At 45.8% G+C, this 8851-nt stretch overlaps 1 protein-coding gene across 1 annotated transcript in view; it reads right to left on the reverse strand.

The window, feature by feature from the left end:
* LOC103358522 (transmembrane protein 132C) overlaps nucleotides 1–8851 on the reverse strand; it is a 269564-nt gene that overhangs the window by 20615 nt on the left and 240098 nt on the right. The window lies entirely within an intron of this gene.

The following is an 8851-nucleotide window of genomic DNA, read 5'->3' on the forward strand; positions in this document are numbered from 1 at the left end:
GATTAACTCAATAAATGGTTCAGTTTTCATGTAAAAGGTGCTTTGGGCCTCAATTACAGACCTTTTAGCAACGCCGAGGTCACAGTTTGTGTTAATTCAGTGTAATTCTTTTACTATTAGCTAAAACTGCTCAATAATTATAATCACAATTCATAAAACCACAGCCACATTTTTTATTATTATCCTCTTTTCCTTCCTTCTCCGAGAAGACAATAAGAAAAGTAGTCTACAAAATCTCTTTTCACTTTGAAAACTTTCCCCCTCTCCTGTCTCTGTCACAGAGGTCTGCAGGGCTTTAGCAGGAGGCTTTTCTATCGCTGTGTTTGTGTCTGTGTGTCGTCTTGGGGTGCAGCAGTGCTCTCTGCTTCAGAAAGTAGAAAGTTCTCAGGCCCTGTGTGAATTAGTATGCTTATTAGCATAGGGATATAAGTCAACACTGGCCCCAATACGTCTGTTTGTATTGTAGCCTAGGTACGTGTGTGTGTGTGTGTGTGTGTGTGTGTGTGTGTGTGTGTGTGAAGAGCGTCATCTCAAGTTTCGCTTATTTCTAACCCACAATTACAATCCTCTGCAAAGACAATGAGAATTCTACTTTAATGAAATGTTTTATGATAATAAAACATCCTCACAGTGACACATGATCTGATGTGCTGTGAGCAGAACCAGAACCGGACAGCGGGTCACACAACGGTGGGATTAAACCGTTTAGCGCTAGTCGTCGTATTTAACCAGGCTTCTCTCTCCTCCTTTATACGGTTTAATTGTTAAAGAAAACCTACACTGAAGGGAGTCGCAGAACGCCAGATGTTCAGTTTAAACCGCGGCGCTCTGACAACAACTCATTCTGCACAAATAAGTTCTAAAAGTTGGTTAAACGGTGGCATACAGTCTGGAAATCATCTTCTAGTTGACTGTGATGATTCCAGTTTTGAAAACAAGCCACAGACGTATAAAGAGGAAAGAGTTGTGATTTAATGTGATGACTGGAGCGAGTTCAAAACCTTCGAACCACTTCGCAAAGAGAACGCATTAATGCACAGCTCCTGGAAGTGTAATCTGATTACATGAGGACAAAAATGCACCCATTTAGTGGTAATCCTAAAAGGAATCCAGCTGCCTCCACTGAGCTCATCCCAGGACAGACCACGGTGGCCGAACACGGGCGCCGACTGGTTCTGCTCGGTGCTAATCGTGCTCGTTATTACCTGCCTGCACCGTGCCAGCGTCCGCCCTCTCAGTTTTACACGACATGGTTTCATAACGTCTGGCGAGCAAAGCTTAAGTGGACGTAAACATTATCGGTGTGATGCCGGACGGGCCGGACGGGCCGGACGGGCCGGATGGCTGACCTCCGTGAAAGCAGCTCAACAGCTCGAGCGTCGACGGAAACCAACCGCTGGCTGTTAACGAGAACACAGATTCAAACAGCTCCCCTCGCTCTCCCTGTTCCTCTCCTCTGTTGTTTTCACTGTGATGTCTGCGGAGCGACGACGTCTGATCAGGACGCCTCCTGGACCGCTGGAGCTATTGGAAGGAGACCCCGGGGCAGACCAGGAACACATCGGAGAGATTATACATCCACGTGAGACGGCCTCGGGATCCCCCAGGAGGCGCCGGAGGACGAGGCTGCGAGGAAAAGTGACATCTGGGCTGCTGTGCATTTCCTGTAACCTCAAGCTGAGGACGGAGCCGCCGGCCGGAGTCTGAAGCTACCTCCTGATTCTTGAAGAAGCCACATCGTCTCAGTGCTTCATACTGTGGTGTATTTTCCTCCTAAGCAGTCGATCTCGTTCTGCCCCGAGTGTCTCCAGCTGCGTATCTCCTCCACAAAGTTCCATGACTTTCTTTTTTTTTTGCTCTTTCACCGTTTTTCATCATCTCGCGCTCTCGCTCTCTCTCGCTCCCACCTGTCAAGTTTACTCACACTTGGCTCCTTTGTCGCTTCATGTGCGAGCCTGTAAATGCATGTATGAGCGCAAACAAAAGTGACGACACGCGGCGCCGGAGGGAGACGGGTTCACCGCTCGGCTGCTGGGACGGAGGGTTTTAAACGTTAACCTCGCTGCTGATGTCGCAATCAATTCTCTGCATATTTGTTTTCTCCTCGTAGCGCCGCGAGCGTCGACCCGGGTGCGTTCGGTCAAACTGCGGCGCTGCTGGCTGCAGCCGGGTCAAGTCAGGTCAGCCGGGTCGAGTCGGGTCAGCGGTTCTAATTGACAGATCTGATTCCAATTTGTGGAAAAGTCTCTTGAAAATACAGATTTGAAAAAATAATAACTATTTTGGCCACTTGTTAAAGTTTAATTTCTGAGCAGACTCTCCGTTAGCACTGATCTAATATTGTTGGTTCTTGCATTTACTAATTTGTGCTGTGCTACCTGCTGACGTTAATCCCTCCAGCTCTGGTTTATAAGCTTCTAGCAGCACCGCGGCCCAGAGCCAGTCTGTCGTCGGCCTTTTTCTTCCACCGTCGCCGACACTTTGTCACTACGAAGGCGTGTCGAGCACACGCGTGACGAGCCGCTCGTGTGTTCCTGCTACGGGGCGCTAATGCACGGCCAGGAAACAACATGGCTTCCTGAGGGAATGCAAAATGGAGGCATGGCGCCGGCTGCCAGAATGTCAGGGTGAGGGCGAGGGGAAGGAGAGGCGGGCGGGAGGCGAGAGGCCAAAGAGAGCGCCGGGTAGCGCCGGGGCGAACTTCAGGGAATAGTTAAAGATCGATGCGAGGTTTTAGTTAAGTTGTTCTTTTTTGTCGTTTGTTTATCGGCGGCCTCGCTTTAACCTTCTGACCTTCATCAAACGACTTCCCCCTGAGTTATATCCGGGAGGCGGCGTTTGGGGGCGTAACACATGGCAACCTCCTACTTAAGTCATCAATAGGGGGGATGTTTATGTGCTGATGTGACTGCCGCCGTGTATTTTAGCATGGTAATTAGCAGCTAATTAGTTATTGATTGAGGCCGGTATATTTTATGGAGGTGAGAGGACGAGCGTGACACGGGCAGCGGCGAAACACCTCGGTCATAATTCACGCTCCGCTGCACGCTCTGCACACATCGGCTGATTCCTCCTCCTCCACCTGAACGCCTCAGTCCATCTCTCTGCAGGTCAGCACAAACCAAACACGCTTTTTAGATTCCTCACGTGAAATTCTACCGATTATGGCACCAGTGACGGTTTATTTATTCGTGTTTGTCATGTTTAGTAAAACTAACGTGTCCTCATAGCCTTAGGTTAAAAAAATCTGCTGAAACGAACCAATAAGTTGCATAAAAATGTACTTAAGTGCATTTTTTTGTACAAACGATCGACTGAAAATGAACTTAAAGCATCTTTTAATCCACATCTAGCTATTAATGCATATTTAAATATTCATCATTTTAAAGCTCCTCTCCAAGAAACGAACTTCTGCTGTGTTCACATGAATTAAGCGAATAATAAAGTATAATTAATAAGCTTAACCAGTAACAGTCGGCAGCTCTATCAGGACGGAGCTGCGTTCACTAACCTGAGCAAACCTGCTGCTCTCAGTAGCTTCAAACAGGATAGAGCTCATAGAGAAGTTCCTCTTCTGTCGTTGGTCAAACCTCTGAACGCTCCTCTGTTCCCCCTTTTCCACCAACAAGAACCAGGTGCTGGTTCCGTGCTGGTGCTGGTTCCAGTGTTTAGTTGGTTCCAATCTAAGAACCGGTTGCTTTTCCATCAGCCAGGAGCCCAGTCAGAACCATACGTCACTGCATACGGAGCCGTTTACTGAACAACGCTGGAGCCACACAGAGTCCACACAGGACTCCAGACGGACTTTGGTACCGGTGAGACCAACTTTCTCATCTGGTCTCACCTCCCACCTGGTCACAGGTAAAACATCTGACCTGCTGAACACGTTCTTATCCATAGACGCTACAGTTTACCATGTTCCCTGAACGCCCCACATAGCAGGCTGCGCTAGCTGCTGCTGGAGGCCGCGGTGCTCAGACCGGTGAGACCAAAAAGAGTGAACCAGGAGGTTCTGGTGTCAGATCTGTCCGTGATGAAACCCAGAGATTTTTTCTCATGCGGTCTTTTCTATGAGCAGAACAAACAGCGTGTAGCTCCGTTCTTCATGAGAAGACCTCATGTCTAAGCGTAAATACTGTTGGACCGGGTTTCAACAGTTTGTGCAGAACTTCCGTGTGTCCCGGAACTCATTCAGTACATCTGAGATCGGACCAGAGAGGTCCTGGAGAAAAACGACACAAATCACCTCTTGTGTGTCGCATCCATCCATCGGTCCAGGTGGTCACGATAGCCCCGCCCCCAGCCCCGCCCCCAGACCCTGACGGTGCTGAGCTCTGGCCCAGCAAAGAGTTGGTTCTGGCTAAGCACCAGTTCTGAGAACCTGGAGCCGGTGCTTAGGCGGTGGAAACATAAAGAACTGGTGCTGAGTCAGGCTCCAGCACGGAACCAGCACTGGAACCGGTTTGGTGGAAAAGGAGGATCTGTTACATATTTAGAAGGTATTTAAATGAATATAATCCCCTCCTGCCTTCAGATGGTTGAGCAGTAACTCTACGCTGTTGTGCAGATCTATAAAGTCTCTACACGCCACTCGCTGCAGCTCAGCACACCAGCTCACCTGTGCTCAGACACTGTAATTCAGCCGTTCATGTTCTAAGTAGAACCCCATTCTGAGGGTTAATAATATTACAGCAGAGAGGAGACGAGGGCTTCCTGAAGTCACATGAAACTCTGCAGCCTCCAGCCTGAAGCGCTCGGCCACGGCACAAACTGCTTATTTTACTAATTGTTCATTATGGGATTTTCCTCTGAGCAGGTCTTTAGGAGTTTTATAATGAATAAAGCAAATTACAGTTTGAGCATTAGTGCATATTAGAGTACGTAATACTGCTAATGGAGTAATTTGATTGGTATGTTTGTTGAGCATTTTCATGGCCCTGATATTCAATAAATTAATGAATTAATAACAAGGTGCTTGTAATGTGCTGAAGTGCTCTTTTATATCAGAATAAATCACATTTTTTTGTGGGTCTTTTTGAAACTCTCCCGTATTTTAACTTTTTAAAACAAACTTAATCGTTGTGGCTTTTAATCTTATTCATGTTTAACTCTTTAGTTTTATTATGAAACACTTGCTTTTTTAAAGTACGATTTAAAGTTAAAGTGGAAACTTTTTTTTTTTTTTTACTAAGACCATCTGCATTTAGTTCAGTTCACTTTAAGACTTTCTTTCTCTGTAATTTTGTCTACCGCAGGATATGAAATCCATCCATCATCTCTACACCTTAACCCTCACCAGGGTCATGGGGGGCGGAGCCTATCCCAGCTGACTCAGGGTGAAGGCAGGTTCACCTGGACAGGTAACCAGTCTATCACAGGGCTACACTTAGAGACAGACAACCAAGCACACTCACATTCACACCTATGGACAATTTACAATCACCAATTAACCTCAGCATGTTTCTGGACTGTGGGAGGAAGCCGGAGAACCCGGAGAGAACCCACGCTGCACGGGGAGAACATGGAGACTCCACGCAGGAAGATCCCGGATGTCCTCACCGGGACATGAACCGGTGACCTTCTAGCTGTGAGCTGTGCTAACCACTGATCCACCTGCAGCCCAGGATACGAAAAATGCAGGCTTCAAAACACAAAGTAGTTATTGGTAGCTTTGATGAGACGGTAGATGGTGGAACAACTGGTGTAAATGTGGAACCTCTGCTTCCATGTCTGGACTGGAGATGGAACAAATGGATGAACTTCTTCTCTTATTGTTTTCTTCGTCTCTGCACTCTGATGTGGATGAATTAATGTTCAAACTATGAAAAGTTGTCCATCACAACTTGAAATTAAAGTTATTATTAGTCTTCAAAAGACTTAATAAAGCACAGATATCGGTGGCATTATGTTGTGTGTATTTGTGTTGTGAGTGCAGCATCTTTAGCTACACACTGTGAATGTACTGTTTTCTCTGGTCTTGTTAGTCAGGTGATGGTCAACAGCTGTTCCTCTTTGGACCGACTGATGGTTCCTTTATTCCCACTAAAGCTGGATAATCATCAAATACCTTTTTTTTTTTAAAGCTTATTAAACAGTTGCCAACTAAGAACTGCAAAGTGCACAACGTCAGGACGGAGCTGTGAGAAGATACCAAACACCTGGTTTCTCCTGGGAGCAGAAAGAAAAGTCCTGCAGAACAATAACGGTTCTACGTGACTGTACTGAACATATTTGCTCAAAAGTCTCCTGGTAACTGGATTAACAGCCTTTTTTCTTTCTGTCCAAGTTAAAGTAATGTGCAGATAAACGGTAAGGTTTCTCATTTAACAACTTCTCTACATGTACCACCGAGTGAGACTAAATGAATGTGCTGCGTTTTTAATATAAAATCAATCGGATTCCTGCACTCTGACTGGAGTGACTCTGGAGCGTTTCACTCTTTATAAACCCTGGAGGGAAGCAGTTTCTCACTCCGGGGAAGTTTTTTTTTTTCTTTCCGTCACCAGGCAATCTGTTGAACGTTTTATAGGCCGGCGCTGGGGGAACATTCGTAGCTCTGCTGATTTAACAACTAAAATCTCTGAGAACTGAATCACCGGAGGTTCAGAAACATGGCTCCGGCTCCCCTCAAGGTCGCAGCTCCCACAGACGAGTGTCTCCGGCTGTCGCTAATGGTCCGGCCTGATGCTGTGCACTTCAAATCGCCGGCTATTTCCTAAGCCTGTTACTGCTAAATGGAAAACGTGTGAGTTTAGACGATCATGTGTGTGTGTGTGTGTGTGTGTGTGTGACCTCTGCCTTTAATCCACTTTACCTTTCATTTCCTTTCTGGGCTCTCAGGTGACCCGGGGCACCTGGACAGAACCGCCCCTGCTTGTACCTCCTCCTCTTTTGGTCACTTTTCGTCTTAATCACAGTCCTCATTACTCCTGTCGTCAAAGTGATCTCTGGTTTATAATATATTCTCCCCCGGCATCGCGGCCGTCGGGTATTTTCAGCTATTTAGCGCCGACGGGTTAATAAAGGCAGCTGATGACTAAAACAGCGATTAAATACACCAATAAATGGACTCTTGCAGCAAAATTATGTCACAGTGTCGCGGCTGGATATTGTTTTGGTGACCCCGGTGTTGCTGGAAACGCAGCTGACTTCCAGCTAATAATAAAGCAGGCAGCCCCTTTATCTCTTATTCATATCCATCGGTAAGATTAAAAGATGCTGAATAGATGGCCTTCTTAAACATTCTTTATGCACTCGCCAAAACAGGATGCTTATTTATGGAGCACCTCCAACCTACAGCATATACACCAAGTAAGCTTAAATACTCCTGATGCCGTTAGTTTTTTAATTAATTTTTGTCCGCGGCTTCCAGTGAAGGATTCGTCTGTTTGCCAAGAGCAATAAAATGTACAGGAAATAGTCCTGGTGATGCGTGTACACAACCTCCCACCGTGAAAACGCACAATAGGGCTGGTAATAGACGGACTGCAGACGAGGAGACGCTCTGCATGTCGCCCAGTTTACATTAAGCACAACATACATCAACTTTATAGTCGACTGTGGCTCCGGTTATGTTAAGAGACGGAGAAACAGGAGCAACGTGTCGGAACAACGTGAAATTAAACGAGTTCTGATCAGCTGCGTTTAGCTCCGGTAGGATTTACGGCGCTCCGAGATTCTTCTCGTGAACGGCGGTGCAAAGTGGCAGGAAATAAACGCCAAAGAAATTACAGCCACGGCGGCACTGCTGAAGCCCAGAGGGAGGCGACGGGGGGATTCGGTGTCACCAGGATCTGCTTTCTTTTTATTCTTCAGCGAAAATGTGATATGGAACCCGAGCTGCCGTGGACGCTGATGATGACTTTAAATGCATATCGTTCAGACGGGAGGGAGAAGGAGCCTCGTCAGCACAGATGACGGCCCGATATGTTGTTTTTTTTTAAGGATTTTCTTTTGCTTAACTCTGTGTTTTATGCATCGTGTCGTATCAAAGGGACACTTCAGCTTGTACAAGTCATCTCTCTGTCCTAATCGCTCCGAAATACTTTTATTTTTGCCACTAGTGAGGAAACTGTAAAGTCTCTAAGGAGGCTAATCCTACCCTCGCTCACAATTACTGCAACCTTTACTTACTTTACTAATTTCTGATCTGCATCTTAACCAAAAACATGGACCCTTGTGGAGACTAGTTTCTGTAGAAAGCTTTGGCAAAGCAGGAGGAACTGCAGCGAGCTCCATTCATTCACAGCCTGCGTACATAAAAACATCCTCAGAACGGTGAGAAATAAACGACTTCAAGGTGAATTCTGGCCAAAAGTCACAAAACCTAAATGTTATTCGTGGAAGCAAAAGATTATTATGTGGAGAAAACCAATTTTACAGTCTGCAGCATGCATTTATTAAGCTTAGGAGTATTTTTTAAATATTTTTTGGTTAAATTTGGACAAATTCAGCTTCACTCCTCGGCTGAAGCGTTTTAAACTTTTCTCAATGCCTCTGGCTGCTGGTTTCTTCTCCAACACAACGGCGACCAAACCTCATTTAGAGCCGTCCAAAACATCAAACTGAGCAAAAGCAGAATGAAAAAAGAAAGAACAAGATGCTGGGAAAACAAAACTGGTTGTTCACTTATCCAGCAAAGTCCTGCCTTTGTGTTTGTTGAGGAAGTTATTTTTTTAAAAATGAAATCTGATTTCTAAACAGTCGAGGAACCAGAATCTGCTCCCGTCTGTCATCACTGCTGATTTCATTTAATCGCTGTTTTACTTCCAGTTTGTGTTGCTTTGTTTTTATGGTATTTATGGTGACTTCATGTTTTGCTGCTGATCCTGGAAGCTTCAACAAAAAGCAG

This window comes from Stegastes partitus, unplaced genomic scaffold (assembly GCF_000690725.1).
Source record: "Stegastes partitus isolate 25-593 unplaced genomic scaffold, Stegastes_partitus-1.0.2 Scaffold317, whole genome shotgun sequence".
NCBI lineage: Eukaryota > Metazoa > Chordata > Actinopteri > Pomacentridae > Stegastes > Stegastes partitus.